This window comes from Plectropomus leopardus, chromosome 1 (genome assembly GCF_008729295.1).
Source record: "Plectropomus leopardus isolate mb chromosome 1, YSFRI_Pleo_2.0, whole genome shotgun sequence".
Lineage (NCBI taxonomy): Eukaryota > Metazoa > Chordata > Actinopteri > Perciformes > Serranidae > Plectropomus > Plectropomus leopardus.
The window spans coordinates 780567-805684 of NC_056463.1; the positions used below are offsets into that span (position 1 = coordinate 780567).

At 38.6% G+C, this 25118-nt stretch overlaps 1 long non-coding RNA gene across 1 annotated transcript; it reads left to right on the forward strand.

Annotated features, from left to right (window-relative positions):
• Window positions 1-251: 251 nt before the first annotated feature.
• LOC121942372 lies at window positions 252-22187 on the forward strand. The gene is made up of 3 exons (XR_006105802.1): window positions 252-525; window positions 5903-5982; window positions 22157-22187. It is a non-coding gene; the product is annotated as an uncharacterized LOC121942372 (long non-coding RNA).
• The last annotated feature ends 2931 nt before the right edge of the window (window positions 22188-25118 follow it).

Consider the following 25118-nt stretch of genomic DNA (forward strand, 5'->3'; position numbering starts at 1 on the left):
CATTTGAGGTTTTTTTGGTCATATTTTAATTATGATAATTTATGATATTTTGTATTAATATATTAATATTAATAAATAATTTGTTCGTTTTTTTATTGATTTTTCATTAATTTTCAGTAATGACTTATTTTTATTTGATTTTTTCTTACTTCGATTCGGCGGGAAAATCGCGTTTTAAGTTTTGAAATACTTCCCATCATGCTTTCGGTGCAGTGCAATGTTGTCATAGTGTTGGCGGTGTTAGTAACAGTTTCATCCTCCTCATTTTGGCCTGTATTTATTAAGATTTCAACAAAGTAGCTCCATAAAAACCATGCCGAATAGTCTATAAGCAGCTCTTGTTTGCGGTGTACAGATAAAAACACGGTCAGATATCACCGGATAACTTTTATACCGAAGAAAACTTTAAAACGTGATAATTCTCAGTCAAGTCTGGAGTTGTGACGAGCGTCTTTTTTCCTTTGACTTCTAAGCGAATTTACGGACGTTTCCTCGTGATGGGCATCGGAGAAAATTGCATTCTCGGTAGGTTTAAGTCACACTAAATGTAAAAATGTGTGTATCATGTATGTATGTTCAAACTTGACTGAGATGTGACTCTGAAAAGAGCTTAGACTAGCGGAGAGTCCCGACGCACCAGAACTGCTCCTACGAACGAGCGCTTTTATCAATTAGCTTCTCATCGATGGCACAGAAAGTCTGCTTATTTTGAGTTTAAATTTGTACACATTTTCATCAAAAACCTGATTTTTTAAAAGGAGCAGAACACTGAAAGGTGCTCTTAATTCTGACTGAGTTATCCATATATGTTTATGTACTTTTTATTTGTAGTGGCTATTACAAAATTACCTCTGACATTATCAGTATGGTTATATATATTTTTTAAATATAAAATCCATACAGTCAGTGATATAAGTCAGCAGACAACATCTTGATTTGAAGTCAGTAAATAAACTGTTGATAGGGAGCTGCACCATGCAGCAAATTAACCCTTTGAAGCCTGCACTTACATCAGTTTTCTGGTGCTGTGTTCACACACCTTGTGTGATTTAAATGACCCTTTGAAAAGTGAACTGATTGGTTTGATTTTTTTTTTGAGGAGAAAAAAACAACTAGCAACTTTGCAAGAAATGTCCCACAAATTTCAGCAAATTTCATCTAAAAAATGTTTTAAAAAATAGGGGAGGGTTATTAGAAATTATTCTTGCTTGTTTTGCGGTAGTTTTCTTGTATTTTTATAACTTTTTTTGCCAGTTTTTGGGCCATGTCTTGTTGATAAGCTTGTCAGTGTTGCCTAATGTTTTTGAAAGAAATCAGAATAATTTGCTCAGGTTTCAGAGGTTATAAACAAAATGCATAACTGATGTTTCATATCAGTTATACTTTTAATAAAGAAAAGGGGGAAAAAAGAAGCTAGGAAAGTTACATACAATAATGTTTAACATGCATACAATAAGTTATGGTAAAAAAAAGAAGGTTACATAGAATTACAGTTACAGTAAAAAAGAGAAAATAAAATTAGGATATAAAGGTTACATACAGTAACAACAGTAACATTATAAAATAAAAAATCTCTTATTTTGCTTCAACCACTTTTGCAAATGTCTTTATTTGATGTGTTGCACTGAATTAAAATGAAGACCAGATATTATGAAGTTGTTTTTTTTAGCTTTCTATCACCTCATACATGTCGTTTTAAAGAAAGTTCATTCAAATAAAGTTCATTTAGGAACGTTTTGACACATTGCATCCATCAGCAGCTCTTGACCTTTTTGGTATGCGTAGACGAGGCTGTTTGAGGCAGAAACATCAGCTTTATTTCATTCTTCAGATGAATTTGTTGCTGCTGCTGACATCTGTGTGATTTTTCGGTGACAGTTGAACCCAGCTGCAGTCACATGAGTCATCACAGCCTGCAGAGCTGCACGCTGTGGGACGCAGGCGATGAAAAGACACCGTGTCCTCATGTGTTGGTTCTCGGTTCAGTCAGGACAGACCTGACGTGTTTGTAAAAACGTGAATGCAGCACGAACTGTTGTTGGCCTCTGCACCTTCGACCTGAGCCTTCAGTGAAAATAACGACTTCAAAATGTACAAAGTCAGTGATTAAAGTCATAGCCTACTCAGATTTTTTACTGAAGTTTAAGTTGCAGTGTTGCAGTGTAGAAAAGTTTAAGCATAAAATAAGTACTCACAACGGTCGGTGATATTAAATTCTCTTTAATGTTGCAGTTGAAGGGGACAAATTGGAGACCAGGGTTGGTTAGCACACTTTTCGCTCTCTGCTGTATTTTCTCTGATGTAACTTATGTTTGAATTTTCTAACCAGCAGCAAATTAAAGCTTTCAGCTACAAATCAACATTTTTTTAATGTACACTAATGTTTTCTACAGTTAGGTGATTAGTGATTAACTTTTAGGGACTGTTTGGTGCATTTTATGCGCTTTTCATTTCTCAGTTTTTGAAAAATGTGTCTGTGTTCATGTATATGGCATATGTTTTGGCAAGACTGTGTATTTTTGTTTATTTTTGGAATTTGCAGCTCAGCTCCTACAATAAGTCTAAAATACACTGTGGAAACTAAATAGTTACATTCAGACTGTTCAGGTCCAAAAATGCTCCATTGAAACCCATTCAAACTGCCATTTTTGATCCCACAGCCATCAGAGCAGAAAAACAGGACTTGTATTATTTCTGGGTGTCATTCTGGGCTTTTGACTCTGAATTTGTCATTTTGAATATTTTTCACCTGATAACATCATTTTTACTATATTTGGCTTAGGGCTGGGCAATAAAACGATGACGATATCAATGGCGAAATAACATCTCCTCGATGATGAACTTTCCCCTATGAGACGTAGTCGATCAAATGTTGATAGAACGTATTCCAGCCACGTTTTGACAGAAAACACGAACAGCCAATGATAATGAGAATAGCGCCGCAGAGAACCAAATGCAGTGAAGGACTTTGACTGTAGAACAGCTGAGTGTTTGACAGCCACAGCATTTCATCACGGCGGATCAAACAGCCGATGGTCCGACAGCAGCGCAGTGAGACAGACAAACAGAGCGCAGCTTCTCCTCACAGCACCAAAGTGTCTGAAACAGACACATCTGCAGAGGTGAAAGTGACTTCTTTAGACTCTACAGACGACTTTGTGTTAGTTTCAGCTTTAATCAGACTTTGGATGAATTATTTAGAAACACCAGGACGCATCGCTCTGTGTCTCATCCTGCTGAGCTCTCATTATTATTATTAGATGTAATGTTTTGGGGGCCCGGGGCCACAAGCACTTGACCTTATTTTTACCTTCTCTAAATGGGAATGTTGGAAGCTTAATGGCAGCTATAGGAGAAGTAGGCCAATGCAAAAGTTTTTAATTCCTGAGTAAAATGATTAACAGCACAGAAGTTTGACAGAAGTTGAAGTCAGAGTCCTGCAGTCAGGAGAGGTTGGCCTATTATCAGCACAATGTGCTTAAATTTACCTGAAGTTTGTTTCAGATGGTTTAAGATTGTTGAATACCCCTGCTGTAAACCATCTTCAAGGTGATACCACAATTATCATCACAGATAATCAGACCGATTATTGATAATTAATTAACAGCTCTCACATTTAAACAGACTTTTCAAATTACTGCACATTTAAAAATGATGAGTTTTCGGGAGTTTTTCCTCGGGTGATGTGAGGGTCTAAGGGCAGAGGGATGTCGTACACTGTAAAGCCCTCTGAGGCAAACCATGTTTTGTGATAATGGGCTCTATAAATAAAATTGACTTGACTTGACTTGAACAGGGAAATAATGTCTTAAATGTAAGCTGAATTAAAATTATAATAGTAACATGATATTACATGTCCGTCAGCCTAGCATTTAGCATATTTAAAATAATTATTTCTATTGTTTTTTTCTTTCATCTAAGAAAATAGTGGCATCATGGCAAAAATCTGGCATTTAAAGGGTAAAATAACATTAATGTAGAACAGTCTATGTAGAGAAATTTACTGTAATGCAACCTTTAAAATTAGCAAAAAACACCATTTATATCATATAACAACATCCAATATCTAAGACGATATATAGTCTCATATCTGGATATAATATCTTTATATTGCTCAGCCCTAACTGCCGTGATCCCATAATACTGTGACACTGCAATTTTTTTTTGAGGTGGTTATTGTGCTGTGAAAATCTCATACGGTTGAAACGTAGATGCATAAAATCAGGTTTCCTGTGGGACTATGGGGTTTTTTTCCGACAGATTTCTGTCCTCTGAAGCGTTTGCGGACTTAAGAAATTTTGGCTTGTCTTCAGAGAAAATTGGGGACCATATGTCATGTCATGTCAAGCAGCTCTCTGGCCCTTCAGTGACAAGCCATTAATGTGAACATGACTTTTTCCTTTCTTTTCTGACTTTTTCAGTCACATTTTTTGAAAATGTCGTCCCAGTGAGTGACCCGTTGTCAGGGTTTGATGATTTGCCTGTCTTTACTCTTTTTGTGGATTTCTTTTGCAGCAAGTATTGGCTGTCTGAAATCAGTATTTCTTTCCATAAAAGCCTTAAAGATCAGTTTTTGTGAGCTAATTACACGATATGTGACTTCTGGTCCCAGCCTCTCGCTGTGCCGCTGACAGTTTATTATAGATGTTCTGTAGCTTTTGTTCCAGTCTGATGGTGCTTCAGCCTTCAGCTTCATCAGTCGGCTAAATGTGAGTTTATGTAACATAATTACATAAGTTTTCGTGTGACCGTAGCCATGTGGCTGCCATAGAAATTGAAGGACCAGCATTGTTCTTTAAATACCTGACCACTGACCCTTCTCTAAAGCACACCCAAGGTTTTTTTTATTATTTTCTACCTTTGAGGCAGAAACTCTCCAGGAGCTCAGAAAATCATTTCAGCACACCTACAAGAGGTAATTGATCACATTTGGTGCTTTATATTAGAGCAGGGAGTCCAGGATCTGAGCCTGCAGAGCAGATATGTCTGAAGTTAGAGCCTTGTTGAAGGCACCAGTGAAGTTTATAAATCAGCTTTGTGACTATAAAACGTCTGAAATGTGACAGTCGGCACGTTTACATGGAGCCCATTGATCTGACTAGAGTAGTTTTAAAAGCCCAAACCGGTTTAACATGATCAATATAAACAGTTTCAAACAATTTTATACAACTTGTAATGGTGTTTGTGGGACAGTTATGGAGATAAAGATAAAAAAGAGTAGGACTATGGCTGCTCAATTCTGGCAAAAATCTTAATCAAGTTATTTTGGTCAATATTGAAATCACTATTATTTATTATTTAGATTTCATGTTGTGTAAGTCATTCGGTCAGGTACAAATATCTATCAGAGAGGACGACTTCATGGATAGTTGTAGTTAAATTTGGCCTGTCGCTCATTCGGTCATGTGAAATAGTTTATTCTGTTATCTTTCAGAGTGCTTCCTGTGTACATGCAGATAATGGTGTCAGCAGTCACACTATTGTTATCTAAATCTTTATTTTCTTTTTTTTTTTTAACCTTTTCAGTTAACATCAACTTCTTCCTTTGACATTCTTCCAGTTAAACTGGTATCTTCTTTAGTTTAAGCAGTTCATCTTTTATTTGTGGCAATTTGCAATATATTTCACCGTTTTCAGCCATGGTTTTTATCCATTTCAGCTTTAAGCATCCACACGCATGTTATGCAGGAAGTGCATTTTCTGGTTACATGTTTTTTTCCTTTGCTTGCGTATCTTGTACACACATTGCTGCTGTAACAATGCAAATTATTTTATTAGTCCCTAAACTTCATTGTGACATTAAAACTCTCCAAAAATGTCCAGAGCAGGTTTCACTGGCTGTATTTTAACAGAAAAACCTGATGTCTGAAACACTTTGTAATTCGGGCTCTTTGTTGCTCAGTTTCCTTCTGATGTCTGAACTGGAGACTTCAGATCCCCCAGAGCTCTCCGGCTCGTTCGACAGCCTCAAGACGACAAAAGGTTAGAAATTCAGTGGTTTGTGTTTGTGTCAGATGTGTGGAGAGTCTGTTAGTGAAAGCACACAGAGAGACGACACGCAAACACACAAAGAGAGAGCAGATCTAACAGCAAACAGAAATGACATTCGCTGTGATAGTGGCTGGCATTTCCGCCTGCTTTTGTCTGTTTGCTCTTATTCAGTTTTTTGTTTTTTTCTTTACTCCCAGCTTTGATGTTTTGGACCTTTTGTGCTCTTTCTTCTTCATGACTTTTGTTGTTTGCTTCAGTTTTCTTTTGTTCCTTGTTGATTTTCCATATTTGTTTCTTTTTGAAGAAATTTGGCAACCGGCAAATTAAAAGCGAGGAGAAATGACACACTTTCTCCTTCCATAATCAGTTATTATTCATTTTGGAGAATGACTAGCAGGAGGTAATTTATTTCCCATTTTCCCCTCTGAATGCAAATTTACCACAATACAGTCAATAATTTGACTTTGTCCCAAGGACACGGAGCATTTCCTCAAATTGTTAGATGGTGACAGGTGGCGGTTGCTGCCTAAAATTGAGGAGACAAGTAAAACGCCGACCGCTTTGAAATTCATAAACCCCAGATTATCAAAGAAACCATCGTCCCAGTTTTCCTGGCGGAGTCTTCGTGTGAACTGAAGCGGCGCTCAGAGCTGAGGGAGGAAATGTTGGTAAATGCAGTTTATGGAGGAGGTGGCAGACTTAAAGCGTCGTCACCTTGTGAGCGTTCGAACGTTCGAAAAGCGCATTGATGTTGTTAAGCGGCAACACTTTACGAGGATTCAGAAAATAATAAGTGAAGTAGGACTTTCCTGAGTCTGACAGGTTGGTCCAGCTGCAGGCGTCAGACACTGAAAATGAGACAGTCTGCATGGATTTGGACTTAGATTGGACACGTGAGGAGAGAACTTGTTTTTGTAATGTGAATGGACTGATTCCACCACTCTGTAGCTTTGGGATGAGCAATATATCGAATATACTTGATTAATCACGGCCTGTTGCCTGTGGTACTCATAAAGTAACTTTTTCCTGAGTAGGGGTCGACAGATTGTAGCCTGGACGATTATTGGGGCTGATATTTGGCATTTTGCTGATTATCTGTATCGGCGTTTTATTTAAATAATTGCCAATAAAATTAATTAATAACAAAATGGGCGTATTACACTCAACCAACACCAAGGAAGGAACTCTGACTTTGTAAGACCTCAGGGAGTCATTTTTATTCATTCATTTTTATTAAAAAGTTCTTACTTGACTTTATAAAAACAAGTTGCTGGGAACTTGCTGTATATGATGTTGAAAGTTTTAGTTTTCATGAAACATTTGCTCAAGGCATTTAAACAAAGTATTGTGTTGGAGTTTGTTATATTCCAGATTCAAAATTTTGACAAATATTTTCATTTTTATTTGAAATGCATGTCGGTTCCAGATATTGGTTATGGGTCTAATTAAGTATTAATAATTGGTATACGATACGATACCATACGGTATGATTCACTTGGGGAAATTCGTCTTGGACCAGCTCGTCCGGTCAGATTGGGTCAGAACTAACTGCCGTATGATAGACGATATGACTGATGAGACGGGAGCGGTTTTGCAGTGACGCTGCATCAAACACTGTTGAAAGAAGAGAGACAGATATTTAGATGAGATGATGATGAGATGCATTAAAGCATCAGCCTCTCACATGTTTTGACCTTCACGTTCATAACTGCTCTATCTAGCTTTTGTTTTGGTCTCCCTGCCAGCTAAATCTCTGTTGCCTCCGTCTTTGTCTCTGTCCTTGACTCACTCACGCAGACAAATTAGTTTCTGAGATGCAGTTGGGTCGTTCGTGTTAATCAGGTTGGATCTGTGCATTTGTTTACCTGCGTTTAGTGATCACAGTGTAAACGTTGTCCCTCCGTGGTGTTGTTGTCTGGATGAGACGTCTTGTGTGTCTCTCTGAAGGACAGTTTGAGATATAGTTTGAGACCCTCAGGAAATTTGATCTGATTGGATTTCAAACCCACATATGAATAGGATGTGATTTGCATACATCATAAAATCAAAACAACATCAACCTGCCAGCAGATTGTATAAACACTCCCCGATGATGAACAGTTCAATGAGTGAAACCATCACGGCTGAAATATTTCATACAGAAAAGCCCCTTTCCTTCAGCACAGAGCAGGTGCATTTTAACATCTTATATTAATATCTCATATTTAAGGATATCATTTCAAACGCACCACAAAATTTAACAGACGCAGATTATTGTATTGATCAACTGTCTGAGCTTTTTAACTTTTTTTAAATATATAACTTTATTTTTCATTTTTTGATTGAACATAAAAAAGACTACAATTGTACATGTGACACAAAATTTGACAAATTTAAGTTGTTATTAATGATGATGGTGATAATAAGTAATTAATAATGTAGCAGGAAAAATAACTGGTTCAAACTGGTTATAAAAAACAAAACAAGCAGCTACTCGCCAAACAGAAGTTGTGCATTTATCCACATTTTAGTTAAAATAAGACATTTTTGGAACATACTGAGCACCAGTGTTAATTTTTGTTATTATTATTATTATTATTATTATTATTATTATTATTATTATTATTATTATTAATAATAATAATAATATAATAAAAATAATAATAATAATAATAATAATAATAATAATAATAATATTTTTATGTGTTTATTTTAATTAATCAAATTTTTTTCAGCCTTAAAATTATTACTAAACATGTTTGTCAACAACTTTTTTTTCACTAAGACAAAACAACACATACTGTTAGTATATCAATATGCAATATTGTTAACAAAAATAGACAAGACTAAAAGGTAATTAAAAAGAAAACTTTGATTAAATCTTTTTTTTAAGTCAGTTGACCAGAGGAGGAGGCAAAATTTTAGATTTCTAATTTCAGTTGTGTTTCCTGTACAGCGTGTGTGATATCAGGATGACACCAGCAGCTCACAGTGAGCCCAGTCAGGATTTTAATGTTTTATTGTGTTTACAGCCCTCATTGTTTTATGATAGTTTTAAAGAGAGTAATGGACCCCGGGCCAGCTGTTGAACCGTTTAAAACTTTATTGATCCTGAGGGAAACTGCTCAGCAATTTCCCTCAAAATAAATTTGATTTTTATCTTCTCTTGGTTTGAAATAAATATGCAAATCAGAACATGTTTTATGTCTGGATGAGTTCTTTAAATCTGAGGGCAGGCAGAATAATTTTGGTTATATTGTGCAAAAATCCTATAATAACCTTGGAGCATATTGTAATTTAAATGGTTTGAGAGAAAACTAGACTTCTGCCTCTCTTCTGGACTCTGTCGTCAGCTTTCAGAAAATCTACTGACGGGGGATTCAGAGAGAGGGCGTTCCCATTGGCTGCTCTACAAATGCAGATGTGTTAAAAAGCCAAAAATGTTGGTTTTGGCTTTCGACTAGATTGATTAAGATGTTTGATATAATTTGACGACTAAAAATGACAAAAATGTTAACAGTTTTCATCAACTGGAACTAAAAGACTCACAATTTTCTTTAAGGTAAGACTAAAATGCCTGGATTTTTAGACAACTAAAATATGCCTAAGTATGAAAAAACGTAACAGGACTAAAACTGAATAATAACTGACAGGATAAAAACTAGCGAGCACATCGGCAGAGGAGCGTATTTCACAGCAGACTGAGAAGTTTCCAGAGACGTTGTGTTATTGTGAAACTGGGTCAGTCTTTGACTCCATGTACCTTTTCAAGTCTATATGTGATGAGTATTTGATGCTGAAAACATGAGAGCATTCCTTTAAAACTGAAACTGGGACAAATATGAGCTGACAGAATATCTCCCCTCACCATCACTAAAACATGAAACTGGCTCAGCTGCTAGTTAACACACAACAGAAACATAGAGAAAAGGTGTTTACCTGCAAAACCAGCGAGGGAACAATGTAACGCCGATGTTTGGAAAGATTCCTGCTTTTCCCAGTGTCTGCGTGTAGCAACTTTGATGTGGTTAACCCTTAGGGTCCCCTTAACATTACAGACACTTGTATTGCTCTGCGCACAAAATGCACTTTTCATAATCAAGCTTTAGAAATTATTATTAAGTCATATGATTTTCTTTGTTTATTTAGGTTTTTTTTATACCAATTTAGCAGCAGCAGTAATTGTGACAGTGCACCTAGTGGAAATAGCATGTATTTTCTCCATATGACATGACTGATTTTCAAGTGAAAAATAGTAAAAATTACAAATTTCAAGGAAAAAGCCCAGAATGACACCCAGAAAAACTTATATTTTTTAGCTTGACTTCAGCCAAAATAAAAAATATAAGTTGATGCAAACTGCAAAGAAAGCTTCAAATAGAAATCATGACTTGATTATATGTAAAAATGTGCATTGGTTTAATTTAGATGTTTTTGATTTAACATACTTGAAAAATTTAGTTTGTTCAAACTAAACTTTTTTTTTATTTGGGAAATACTAAAAACAATAGATGTAACAACGTTAATTCAAAGTCTTATTTTTTTCATTGTAGTCTATGTGAGATTTTGTGACGATTTTGAGGAAGTATACATTAATATATCCTCCAGTATATGATTTATTTGACTTATTTCTCCTCCATTGTTGTTCAGCACTTGTACGTGCAGATATGATGGTTGGTCTTTTTGTGCTATTTGTCCCGCCCGTCCTCCACTGTGATGAGATGGCTGAGTAAAAACTGACAGTGATGCAAGGGTGTAGGTTTGCATATCGCCAGTAGGGCCATGTAGTAGGGCCCACAAATATTTTAGGCAGACAGAATTGTCCCTATCAAAATTCGAATGAACGATTTGTGTATGAAAATACATGACAAATCACATCTTGTATTGATTCAATGAGGGTCAGTGCATTTAATTTTTTTATACGGGACAATCCCCTAACATACCTGATCAGAAGTGTTATCAGGTAGTTTCCTCTAAAGCAGAGCAGCACACAGCTCCTTAAACTAAGACAATTTTCAGCAACAATAATACCTATTGGACCGTCCTGTGCCTGAATGAACAAACAGTCAAATGTTCAGTGGTTGAAAGTTTGCCGCATGTTGCCGACTTTTATGTCTCGCTGTACAGTCGTGTATTATCAGCATCTCATCTCCTCGCCTCTCCAGCAGCAGCTGCACTGCTAAAAAAGCCTGAGCTGCAGAGTTTGCACGTTGAGGCAGAATGGCTACTATTTTGATGTCAAGTAATGAAGTCTTCAGTGAAGTCCTTGTCAAGGCAGATAAGTGATTGATGAATGTAGCCATCAGCAGGCGGACAGCAGCAGAGGTACACAAAGTGCCTTTCAATTTTCAAGCCTCTTTCTCCACAACAAAGCGCAGCGGATAGCAGGCTTCAATTTTTGCCGTCTCCCAGATGTCACACGGTTTTCAGAATCCATTTTCTCACATACCAACAAATCAGCGGAGGGGCCTCACTCAGAGGATGCCAGGTTTAAAATATTGATGGTACAATCTGCACGGCTCAGTGTGCCGCCTCTCTCTTCTGTTTGGACAGTTTTGGGGAGGATGAGTGACAGCAAACACCCACTATTATTGTCTTTTATCTTACAGCTGCACCACCCACAGCACTTAATTTCTCTTGCATTAACACCTAAATCTAAATAATGTTAAACTGCACAGGGAGAGCCTACCTGTTAGCAAAGCGCCCCTCGCTCAGTGACTTCAGGCAGCAGCTTAAAAAATAAACGTGTCAAAGAGAAAGTGGGTCAGAGGGACCAGTGAATACAGTGTGACGTTTAATAAAGTGAAAGCAACAGAACCCCCCCCCCAGAGGGTTTTAAACTAATGTGTGCTGTGAAAATGTAGAAAAATAACTCAGAAAAGCTTCAGTATATAAAAACAAGTAACAGCAGCCAGGCGGATCTGAGTCATAGTTAATATACAGTCTGAATAGATAGCAGAGGCCATGACGTCTGTGGTGGACAGATGGGTTGACATGAGAAGGCTTCATAGACGTGCTTGATGTTGATGGAGAGAAAACAGCAATAGGAACAGAATTTAAAACGATTTAAAGTGATTATTTCATACCCCAGCCCTCACTCTTGTCTTGTTCTGCTCAGAGGTCACAGCGAGGTTGATTTGGTCATTTGGGTGCACAATGTCTCGTAGGGTTCGATATAGGGTTGGGCAATATGGCTTTAAAATTATACCACAATGTTTTTTGGCTATATTGCATTGCACAATATATATCTTGATAATTTTAAATCATCTCTAAACTACTAAATCAACTATGGTTAAAAATAAAGTAGCTGCTGCCTTAAAATAGAGTTACAAAGACTACTATTATAAAAAAAGTTTAATAAAAACGGTTACAGTGCTCAAGTATACAGTTAAATAAATTACTTTCATAGCAAGGTTAAAGATTGTTTAGGGCTGGACCCAAGTATTCGGATATTTGGGTTTTCGTTTAATGGGTAGGTATTCGGTTCTCAGTGTAGGCATTTGGATATTCTTTTTTCTTTCCTTTTGCAGAAGACGAATGCCTTTTCAGTGTTTGTGATCCTGCTGCTACGCCTGGTACACACACAGTGACAGGAATGATTATTTTACCCAATAGTCATTAACAGTTCATTAACTAAATGGGGCCATTTCTGTGTTGGTGTGAGCAGCACCCAAACACAAACGTGTGAGCCCCCCACAGTTCACCCGAGTGATGATCTGTCCTGAGCTCAGAGCAGGAGAATTTCAATATCTTCCTTAAAATGAGGACACCTGTCATTTCAGATGCACAACCAAATTTAAGAAACTAATTTAGTGTCACAAAACTGTCAAGCAGTTGGAGGTACACTGGGCTCTCTCTCACCTAACACTGATGCTCCGTGGCGCTCGGTGTTTCTCTCTCACCTAAAACAATGAAACTGTTGGGGGTCAGGATCCCATCTCTCCCTGACCTCCCCCTCCTCATGTCAGGCACACAGTTTCTTCCCACCTGACGGTGAAGCCATGAAGCACACAGTCTCTCCCTCACTCACCTGACAGTGAAGCTCTAGGGCACAAGTCGCTGTAGATTAATGGTGAATCTCTGGAGCCCAGGATAGGTTTAGACACAAACAACTTGGTTATGTTCAGAAAAAGATCATGTTTTGGCTTGAAAACAGCTGGTTTGGGGGCTCATTCCCTACTGGAAACACAGCGATGACTCAATTAAAAAAAACTACCTCTTTTCATGGTGCCATCTGGGCAGGAAATAGGAAAGCAGATTGTAAAAAAAAAACCCAACTTGCTGAACAGTGGTCTGCAGCGTAACAGGTGTCCACCATCCCCTCTACCACCTGTTGACAAAGTCAGCTCGGATATATGTCACTTTAAAAATGTTGATATGATACAGATGAAACATAAAAATTCAATATATTTGTGTTTTGCAAAAACTTACAAATTCAACATTTTCCACTAGGGATGGGACTGATGAGAGATGAAACCATCTGGAAAATCATTGGTGACAATTTCTGTTATGAACACTTTGCGACTTTGCAGATTAATTTAAAACCCATTTTCTTTTTTAAAATTAGTATTATCAGCCTAACTTATAGGCTGTTATTTCACTCAGGACAAAGCTTTGTAAAGCTGATGGCATTTTGTAAAAACAGTTTTAAATGCAGCTCTGCACCTCACTGCAGAGCTGAATTGTGAACAAACTTCCAACTATTGAACCTGAATAAGTCGATAACACCTTTTTCTGTAATACTTACCTAACAGAGAGTTGTTTTAATGATTAGGAAAGGAGCTGAAAAAAAGATCCTGTAACTTTGCCAGCATCGACACACAGAAACCCTCCTGAATCAATATAAAACAATTCCTGCTCACCAACAGGAGTAAGATCTAATTTATTTGACTTTAATTAATGATGATTTTATCTTTTGCATTTTGCTGCTGTTGGCATGTTTGTGATCATTATTTCGGAGGTGGAAATAGAAAAGATCAAGATTATATTATTGCTTCACTTCAGGTCAGCATCATACCAAACATTTTCTATGTTCTTGTGAGTCAGAATTATTTTTTGTTTTCCCTCTCTCGTGATAAATTTCGAGCGATGTGACAGGCAGCCCACCGCCACTGATGGATCCAGGAGAAGCTCTGGCTCCTGGCCATCCTAAACCTCCACCTCCTCATCTGTCAGAGGTGCTGCTGCTGGTGGAGGGAGCTCTCTAACTAACTCTCGCCCTGCTGGAGGATGGCCCCGAGCGAGTCAGATAAAATCCTCCCCGAAATAACAAAGATGATGGAGAAGCAGCTCGATGGGATTAAAGAGCAGGCAGGGAGGAGGAGAAGGCAGAGACTTGGCGTCCTTGCTCTCTCTCGTAAACAGTTTTAAAAAGCTGAAACAACCCGATGCTGAATGCACACACAATCAGCGCTAGCAGCACTCAACTGTTACCATGGAAACACATCCTCCAAACATCTCCACACATGGTGCATTTACAGTTTACATTTATGATGGAGCGTCGGCTTAAAAAATATGACCTGATATCTATGGTGGAACCCGACTCAGACTTACATCAGTCCTATTGGGTTTGGCTGTTTAATACGGATATTTGACTGTTACGCCTTGATTCTATCGGCAGTGTTTCGATGACGTCACAACTGCAGCACGGTTTTGCGCCGTCCTCCTCGCGGCTCTATATCTGAGCAGATGCCGGTTGATATTGTAGACTTCCTGAGATTATGTTTATTTCGTCATTTTCCCTTAATCTTGTGGTAATTTTTTCGTGTTTTTTGTGATTGTTTTGTTAATGGCTCAGTAGGCTAAATCTATAAATGCTTTCTTTTTCTGCTTGTTTAAATTCTATTTATTGATGTTTTTACCCACTTTATCTCGCTGCAGCCTGCAGTCCAGCCATGAACCAAGTACTGTAGATCAAAGAATTTTGTCAATTTTTAGTCAAAAAACATGCTCATCTTGATAATTGGACAAAACAGTATATAAAAAAAATGCTTAAACATGGAATAGTTTGAGGATTTGTGGCTGTTTTAGTTAAAAACATAGCTATCTTAATAATTGATCATGAAGCGACCCTTTGTTTTGGCCAACCATCATCTCCCAACTCTTTGCCAGTCACCAACATGCATGAGTTGTCAGTGAGCGTGTGTGAGGGTGGTTGATATTTTTGGGCCTGATCAGAGCTCTACATCACATTAAAAAGCCGGATGTTGGTGAGTATTGGTGTGTTTTTGTGCAGTGGAAATGGGGCTTTAGTCACCTGAGGGGTCTCGGACTGATGATTGGAGTCTGGGACTCTCAGGGGGCAGCCCTGCAGATATTGTCTTTGTTATAAATGTGAGAAACATTCACATCCACCTTGCTGTCTTTAATTCCCTTGAAGCACAGACGGACACGTGTGGCTATTTTTGCTGCTGGTTTAGATCTTTGGAGCTTCTTGTGAAAACTCAACACACTGAGAAAAGAACTTGACAGTATTAGGGATGACCCAAATACCATTTTCAGGGCTCCGGAGCCTTGGCATTAATCAACAGCAAATAATCGGAGCTTCAGTTAGATGGGGGGAGACTGTGCCCCCGATAGTTTTCAGCGTTTCAGGTGAGAGAAACACTGTGCACCACAGAGCTTCAGTGTTAGGTGAGAGAGAGTCCAGTAAGCCTCTGACTGCTTGATAGTGGATGTGACGTTTTGTAGTTTGTAAAGTGAAAAAAAACCCAAAAAGCCTCAGACATTTATGCAATACAATGATCTATGTCCAGTGTTCTAAATTAGTCTGTTAAGTTTTGCTGTGTGTCTGAAATGATAAGTGGAAGATGTTGAAATTCACCTGCTCTGTGATTCAGGAAATGTTGAGTGATTTTAAATTTGTTCCAGCAGAACCAAAAGATGCGTGATGTTTAACACAAATGTGTCTGCCTCTCGTGTGACGTAAAACACCAACAACAACAAGTTTTTTCTGAACAATAACAATGATGGAACGTGTCAATAACAATCATTTACTGACTCAGCCAGTATTTGTGCTTGCGCACTTCTTTTGTTTTGCACATATGAGTGAAAGAGGCTGTTTATCTCTTTAGTTCTCTCTTTTATTTCTCTCTTTATCTTTTCCAAGGTTAATTTATTGTCATTTTACAACACAAGGTTGCACAACAAAATGCAAGCCGTAATTTATGTATGCACACAAGAAAATAAAAACAAATGATATTTCTCATGGTGGAGTATTGAGGGTGAGGCGAGGAGTCTCACCCCCTGAGGAAAGAAGCTGCTCAGTAGTCTGGTGGTTTAGCAGCAGATTCTTCTGTATCACCAGTCAGGCGGCAGCAGGGTGAACGGGCTGTGACTGCATGTCATTATCTCAATCTCATTATCTCTCTCTAATATCGTTTTTTTATCTCTCTCTTCCTCGGTTTCTCTTCTGTCCTCATTTGCTCTACTTTGACCACGACAGTAACTCTACCTGCGGCTCATGTGCAAACACACTCGGAGTAAAACCTGTTTAGGAAGCTGACAGTTTAACATTCACACACATGCATTCTGTCCTTGAGTTATTTTTTTAATTGAGACACAACTTCACCCCATTCAGAGAAAAAGCTTAGCTAAATCCACTCCAGTGAGGAGAGAAATCCTGACAGTGCTGAGTCATTATTTTGGAGGACAGAAACAGGAGGGCGCAGCTCTCACTGTTCACACATATTGTTCAGGAGGTGAAGTGGGCAGATTTTCACACTTGTTAATTTTTTCCTTCTCGCTGTCTAAAGGGAGGAGGGAGGAATTAGTCTCAAATTAAACATCTTCCTCGCTGCACTTTCCCTCTGTTTTTTAATTTCTTCATCCTCTTATTTTGATGCTGCAGAGAACAATATTTTAGTTTTGGGTGCAATTTAAATTTTTGGTGACTTCAGCTTTTGTTCTTGGAGTTTGAATAACTTTCTTTAACCTTAACGTGATGAAACTACTAAAATCCTACAATGAAATGAAGAAAACGGCGTCTGCCTGTCTGTCTGCATCCATTTGTCGCCACCATTGAGAATTGCCACAGGTAAAGACCATAGGCTGTATATAAAGGTGGATGACATGACAGCTTCCCCAAAGTGTAACTTTTCAATCTGGATCGCCCCCTGGTGTCTGTCTGCAGTATAGGTCATAAAGCCCGCCCCTCCAAACTAAAAACTCAAAGTGCATGCCAAATAAATTTTTCCCAAAGATGGTTTCTGTCTCTGAAGGTAGCTCTTATCACCCTGATCTTTGTTCAAGTGTTTGTTTTTATGATAAGTTCAGATTTAAATGAGTTATTAAATTATGCAAAAAGGAGATTTTCTGCCATGATTGACAGCTGTGACAGCCAATCTGTGTGCTCGCATTCAATGGAGCTGCTCAAGATTGGTCGGACGGGTGTTTTTCTGGTGCATACGCTCTGTCCGAAATCTGCTGCAAAAGTTAGTTTTCAATATACTCGAGGAAAATGCTGCGTTCATGGGATGTCGGAACGTCGCAGTTTCCGAGTTGGGAAGTCGTTCTTGTGTTCATGAGCTTTGAGGTTGTAAAGTGGGAACAACATGGAAGCTGCAAAGAAGACGGTTGCATTTCAATGCAAAGAACAAGAGGTTGATAGCTGTTTCCAGTTCATTAATATTTTTATATATCATTTTGTTTTTTTATATATATATTTTTTTATATTTAATCTAGATCACTCTACATGCACAGCAGCTAACATAAATACCATATTACACGATCAAAACGATCAAACATTTAGATTAAATACATGAATTAATGACAAAGTTTTTTACCACTGACCAAACATTGACTTTTGCCCCCAACTCTGTTATAAAATAATGTTATCAGTGTTAGTATACTGGCCCGGCTGCTTTTTAGTCAAAGTTTGCTTGCTTGTTGCAGCTTATAGATGCAGATAGAAAAATGTGACTCTACTAAAAGTAAATGAGAGCTACAAGGACAACTCAGCAACTCAGGTATCATCGAAATTTCCCCATATCCCACTCATAATTATGACTTCTCATAAAACTCATGAATACAGTAAATACAATATTTCCAAGGAGTGCATGAGCCTTCATGCAAGATGCAAAACAAAAGAAGTAAGAGTTCTGCAAAAACATTCGATGACAGAGGTTCTCGTAGCTGCGTTTATACTTTTGTGATATCAGCAAATATCGAATCATTGTCAAAAGTACCGATATGATATCGTATTGTGATGAAACCAGTGTCAGCCTGCAGTTTGAGTTGATGACACGACAGAGAGCATCGTCAGCTCTGTGTCGTCTCTCTGTGTGCAGGCGCCTGGCAGCAGCATCAGGTGTGAAGAGTGAGCAGCCGCTTTATTTGACGGTGAAAAGCAGCGACGGATGTGAGTGTGACGGAGTTTTACAGCCTGAGCTTCTGAAAATGACTCCGTAGAGATATTTTTCTCCTCAGAGTTTCCCCTCCAGCTGGCTCATCTAAAACACAGCCACTGTTAACAGCTGCTGCTTTTACAAGACTCACATATAAAGTTACATTTAGGTTCATGTGGGAAGTGTTGACTGATAATCAGAGAAAACACTTTCTTATTCATATGTTTTAAATAATTGACAGAAAAGAAGAAGAAAGTTTTTGATGTTTCAGGACACAAATGTCATTTTCCAGCATGCAGACTGGAGATCAGCTGCTGCTTCAAACTAAACAGCGGAGACATTTCACAGCACCGTCTGACCTTGTGATGATGTATTGATGTCGAAGAGCAATATATTACTTTGATTTGGCGCCTTAGACTTAGCTTTTATCCATATATGCTTGTCCTTGCTCTTATTGTTTGCAGACCGCTGCCTCTGCTTTCGGCCCCCTCTCTGTTGTTGTTGTTCTTATGTCATCCTTTTCTCCCAAACTTTTCCATCAAAATTCATTTTTACGTCCTGCTGTCAGCTCGCTGAATAACAATCATTGTTGTGTGGCATAACAGTTGTTGTTCTGGGGGACAAATTGCACACAAGAGCCAAAACACAAACGTCATGGAAATGTGCTTTATGCATACGTAAAGAAAGAACGAACAGAATGAGCACTGCACCTCAAATCAAAAAATGCCAATGAACTCAAACAACAGAAATGTGCTGCCAGACATGCCCCATTTCTCTCTTTTTCACTCTGCAATAGGGATAACAACGAATCGCGAGGCTGTTAAAAATCGATAAAAAATATGTGAGATTCAAACTTGTTGAAATGAAAAATAAACTGCGAACTCTGTTTGACCAACAGAGGGCGTAATCTACTTTTGACTTTGCTTGCTCGACGTGCCACGTCACCATGTCCTCAACGTCCTCAATGTCCTATGTCATGTCTGAGACTAGAGACAGCTCGCCAACATAAATAAGACCAAGCAAAGGCTCTGTGACAGGCGATATGGAAATAGAAGGAAATAGAAGTTGCATCCTCCAATTTCAAGGAAGGATGGCAGCATTTGAGCTTCCTCAAGTCAGAAAGTAATAATAATGATAATAATAATAATAAACTTTATTTGTATAGTACCTTTCATATAAGAAATGCAGCTCAACGTGCTTTACAAGAAAGAAATTAAATGTACCAAGTTCTTCACATCAAAAGACACAAAAGACAAAAAGACATAATAAAACATGCATGTTAAAATAAAATAAAATCAGAATAGAATACATATAATGCATCTTCAAATGGATAAAATCCACTTAATACAAGTAAAAGTGAGAAAAAATAAGGCTAAGAATTTAGTGCACATAATGCATAACAGAAAATGGAAAATAAAATTAAATAAAATATAACCCACTGACATTGTTAATAAAATAAGCATAAAATAGTGTATATAAAATGCATACAATAAGGAAAATACAACATCTTAAAGATGTGCAGCAGTATGCAAGTGCAAATCAGCCTGCAAAGCAGCTGAATCAGAGCAAAGTAAAGGCTAAAGGGAAGAGATACGTTTTTCTTTTAAAAATATTTAGCGAGGCGGCCTCTCTGATATCTATAGGCAGTGTGCTCAGAGCTTTGGGGCGTAACTGACAAACTCTTCATCCCCAATTTTCTTTTGGCTGTTTTTGGGAAACTCCAATAAACCAGCTGCAGATGACTGCAGTGTTCATGAAGGCGAGTAAGGAACAAGAGAGTCAGCGATGTAACTTGGTCCTTAGGTGGAGGACCTTAAAATCAGTCAGTGCAGAGCAGCTAAAACTGGACCGATGTTTCTCTCCTCTTGGTTCTGGTTAATGGCCGAGCTGCAGAGGTTTGGGTCAGCTGAAGTTTTTGGTAACCCAGTAAAAAAGTGCTTTGCAGTAATCGAGTTGGCGAAAAAAGGCAAGAAGATCACAGTCTGCAAATATTGCAAAAGGGTGTTTAACTACACAAATAGTACAACTATCATGATGCAGCATGTGAGCCGGCATCATAGTAAGGCGCTCCAGTCAGCCCCGCCTATGCATGTTACTCCTTCACAACAACCACACGGCCAAAAACCCCCCCAAAAACTACACAGCCAAACCACACTGACAAGCTGCAAACCCACTCGCCCAAACAAGTACAAAAAGCCAAAGAGAGGGCCCAACTTATCTCTCAGAGTGAGAAATTACCAACTTAATTCTTCAAACTCGCCCTCTCTGCTTTCCCTTCTAAAGCAAACCGGTCTCTCCTCGCCGTCACAACGTCCACCATCACCTCCACCTCCTGATGACAAAGTCAGCTCAGATATTATACCACTTTAAAAACATTAATACGATATGATGAAACGTGCAAATTTAACGCATTTGTGGTTTGCAGAATTGTACAATGCCAACATTTTCTTCTGGCAACTGGACTATGAAAACATCTGTCTATATAACGTTCAGGTCCATTAATTATCTTTTGGAGCTTCCTGCTTCAGTGTATTCTCACTGTCAGACACATCCATCACTCACATCTTCTTACAGAGGGTAAATAAGGATAAAACTTTTCGTTACGGAGCAGCCGGCAACAGGCAGCTCTCATCACACCTTTGGCCTGTTTCCAGAGTAATCTGACGGGATGATTTTCCCGTGTTAATGTAGATAAATTATTCATACGCGCTGTGGTGGGGAGATGTCAGAGGCGGGGAGAGTTGCATCAGGTGAGCTCAGGAAAATGAGAATGTTGGAGACGTGATTATTTCCATCAGTGTCAAACAGCTCAGAAATGAGACGTGTTGATCATGACTCCTGCTCGGCGTTCGGCAAGCTGTCTGCAGTCATTTAGAGCGATTTGGAAAAACATCCCAGAAAAATAAATCAGGCAGTGACCGCTAAAACCAGGCGATTTCAGAAATAATTGGACATGAGTTGTAACGTTTGTCCACTGTGGTATAACAGAACATGATGTTGTGGATGCTTCTTGTGCATTGATACGACTCTGAAAGCTCAAATCTTCAGGAGTTATTGTGTCATGACAGTTCAAGGAAAATTCCTCCCAGAAAAGTTTCCCCAGAAATATGATATCTTATAATGAGGGAAGATGGGAGGTTTGCTGAGCCTCTCGCCCAAAAAGTTGTCCAATGCAGAGTCTTCAGGGTTTCCCACACATTCATTTATCTGTGATGCTCCACCACAGTTAAATATCTGCCGCCACATTTTGATTTTATATTTTTGGAGCTGGAACATTCATTTGGAGTGCAGTTGGGATATACTGTTTGCGTTTGGGGTTGACTGATATTGGTTTTTCAGGGCCGATGCCAACACCAATTATCAGTAGTTAATGAGACTGATAACTGATATTCAGAACCAGTATGCATTTACAATAGAAATAAAAAAATCTGTCACTATTTATAATTTGGAATATAATAAACTCAACCACAAAACTTTGTTAAAAAGCCTTTAGAAAATGTTCTATCAAAACTGAAATTTTAAATAAAACTGAATAAATACAAACCAGCTCCCTACAAAGTAAAAGTTCCTCCCATGCTGACCCTTTCTTTACACTTTTTAATTAATTGATTTTATTGACAGTCATTGGAATAAAATGCTGATACAGATAATCAGCAAAATGCCAAATATCGGCTCCAATAATTTGCCAGGACAGTAATCTGTTGACCCCTAGTTTTTGTTTTGTTCTCTGGGTACAGACGGTGCAGCAAAACATCAGGGGCAGTGAAAGTGAAACATTAACCCAACTTATGGGTAATCTGGGTCGCTGGGTCTAAATGTTTCTATCTGCTTTCTGTCTGCAGCAGCTGCTCCTCTTATCCATCCATCCCATCAGCTCTGATCAGCTCTGATCAGATCAACAGATCAATATCCATCCGTGATTGAAACTCCTCAAGCTGCTGCTGAGAAAAAAAGACTCGTGACGAGGTTTACCACTAAGACCAACATGTCAGTTCTCCATAAAGTGGCTTGCATGGCGCAGGTAAGAGTGATACCGGTATTTTGTTTTTGTTTCTTCATTGAAAGGCTGGAAACGCAGCGATTTCTTGGTTTAAAAAAAAAAAATATATTAGCTGTAAATACGGTAATATCTTGGTAAAACGTGGCAGTGTACTGGCAGGAAATTCAGCGATGACTTGTTTAAAAGAAAAAAAAAAGGTTTATTATGTGCAGTATACCAGCAGAGAGCGTAGCAACGTTTCCTGTTCTACAGTATATTTGTCATGTTCAGTGTCTGACAGAAAATAAGCATCGAGACCAAAATTAACCGTAAGATAGTCAAAGGGACCTTTAAGCTTGACAGAAATAGTGATTTGATGTATATTGTGATAAATAACATGGAAAGCATAGAGAGAAGGTAGACATCTCTGTAGATGAAAACTCAACAGCTCACACCAAAACGGTTGAGACTGACGCGGAGCATGACCCGTGAGAAGAAGACGCCAGTACAAGAGAAAAACATGTATTTTTGGTTTTTGCGGTGAGGTGCCCTTTAAAATATCTGTTGATGACTGAGTTTGTTGCTACAAGGAGATAAAAAATCTACCTGCTTTTATTTCAGAGGCAAAATCAGCGGTTTCTGGTTGAAAATAAGAACCGTCTTTTGTCGTCTTTATCCGTCTGAAATCAAGCACAAACTGTGAGCAACAAGTTTGCACTTCAGTATTTCTCTCTGACACAGCAGCACGCTGTGGGCGTGTCTCGGGACACGGCGTCCTGTACCTGTCCTGGGAGGAGACGCTGTTCTTGGCAGCTGTTTTGGACAGTGATCCAGGTCATGGCAGCAGGGTTTACTTTCCACTTGTTGCTTTAAGAGGAAATATCTCTGCTCCACTGTTTTTGCCAATTTTTGTTTAGTTGCAAGAGGCGAGAAGGAGCTCGTAAACATCATCATTTCTTTCTGCTGTTTTTTGTCCTTGAGATGTTCTGAACATTCAGACACAGATTCATACGTCATTTCATTCACCTGTTTATGTGACATTTTCCAAATTATATGCACTCAGTGTCACCTGCAATGTGTTTGTGTGTGTATGTATATTTATATAAATATTAGGGATGTAATGCTGCATCGGAGGCAGTTTAAAATCAATAAAAAAAATATCTGATTTGAATCAGTGAAATGCAAAATGAACGGCGATACTCTTTTTTAAAAGCAGAGTGTGTAATCTACTTTTGACTTTGCTTTCTTGACGCGTCACGTCACTACGTTTCAATGATCATGTCCGAGACAAGAGACAGCTCGCCAACGTAAATGAGACAAAGCAAAGACTCGGGCGATACTGAAATAGAAGATGCTCCCTCCAGTTTCAAATCGAAGTGCGGCCGCATTTGAGCTTCCTCAAGTCAGAAAACAGGAAATGCGAGACCAAAGACAAAACAGCAAATATCGACGGAGGGTGTTGAACTACACAAATAGTACAACTAAGATGATGCAACATGTGAACCAGCATCACAGTGAGGAGCTCCAGCCCGATCTGCCTACGCATGTTACTCCTTAACGACGACGGCACGGCCAAAAAAACCCAAAAAACTACACGGCCAAAACACGCTGACAAGCTGCAACCCCGCTCACCCAAACGAGTACAAGAGCCAAAGATAGAGCCAACTGATCACCACGACTGAGAAAAGACCAACTCCTGAATGTCCAGAAATGCTTTTATTGCATTGTTTGTGTTTTGTATTTATACCTAAGAAATAATGAGGGATTTAATATAGAAACGAAGAGAAAATACAGTATTTTGTAAAATTGTTGTCATAATCATTCAGTCATAATTTTTCTGTAATCGTGAGAAAATTGTACCATGAACCCAGTATTTGAATCGTGTCGAATCGTGAGTTGAGTGAATTGTTACATCCCTAATGATATATATATATATATATATATATATATATATATATATATATATAGCTCTCTGGTGATGCTGAGGCTGAAGTTGATGATCACTCTTCCTCATATATGATGATGGTGTTGTTACACCTGCTGATATTTCTTATGTTTTTTTTCCTTCATCTCGCGCTCGTGTCCTTGTGCACGTTTAATGTTTTTCTGGGAAATGATGAAATCACAAACTGAAGCGAAAGTACAAGAGGCAAATTTGTTTCCTCCTTTAAGATGTTTTAACCTCAGAAAGTTCACGTTCTCAGCAGATCTTGAAGTGATGCAGATCACGAGCCGCCCGACTGCCCCGGCCTTGGCACTCAAACGTCTTTTATCTCCGACTTCACACACACACGTTTATTAATCCACATAAAGTAATGACCAGAATAATTATCATCCACTCCCTCTCTAATTTAGTGAAGCAGCACTTCAGGTCGTTAAGTCTTTTTCTTTTAAAAGTAATTGCCTGGAACATCGATTGGTGTGCAGGCCTGTTAGGAGAGACGATGCTAATGAGCTGCTCAGCTCGGGGCTAAATCTGACACCGATATCACACCTGACCTGCAGGTAATCCGCCCACCACCAGCTCCTCACTCTGCCCATGGACCAACAAATGTTTTGTTTTTTTACAGTTTAACATGAAGTAAGTTTGGCAGAAATGTAGCACTCTGCCACTTGTTGGCGGTTTGTGTAGTCCAGAGTTTGTGGTTCCTCTGACTCCTTCACCTCTTTGTGTCTCTGTTTCTGAGAGTAAAAGTCCATTGTCCTTTTGGTGACATTATTCTGACTTTTACTTTAAAGATGCCAAGAAAAAGTGTCATCCAGTAAAATGCTCTCTCGTTCTTTGCTGGCTGTGCACAGTTTGGTACATGTGTTACAGCAGTGAT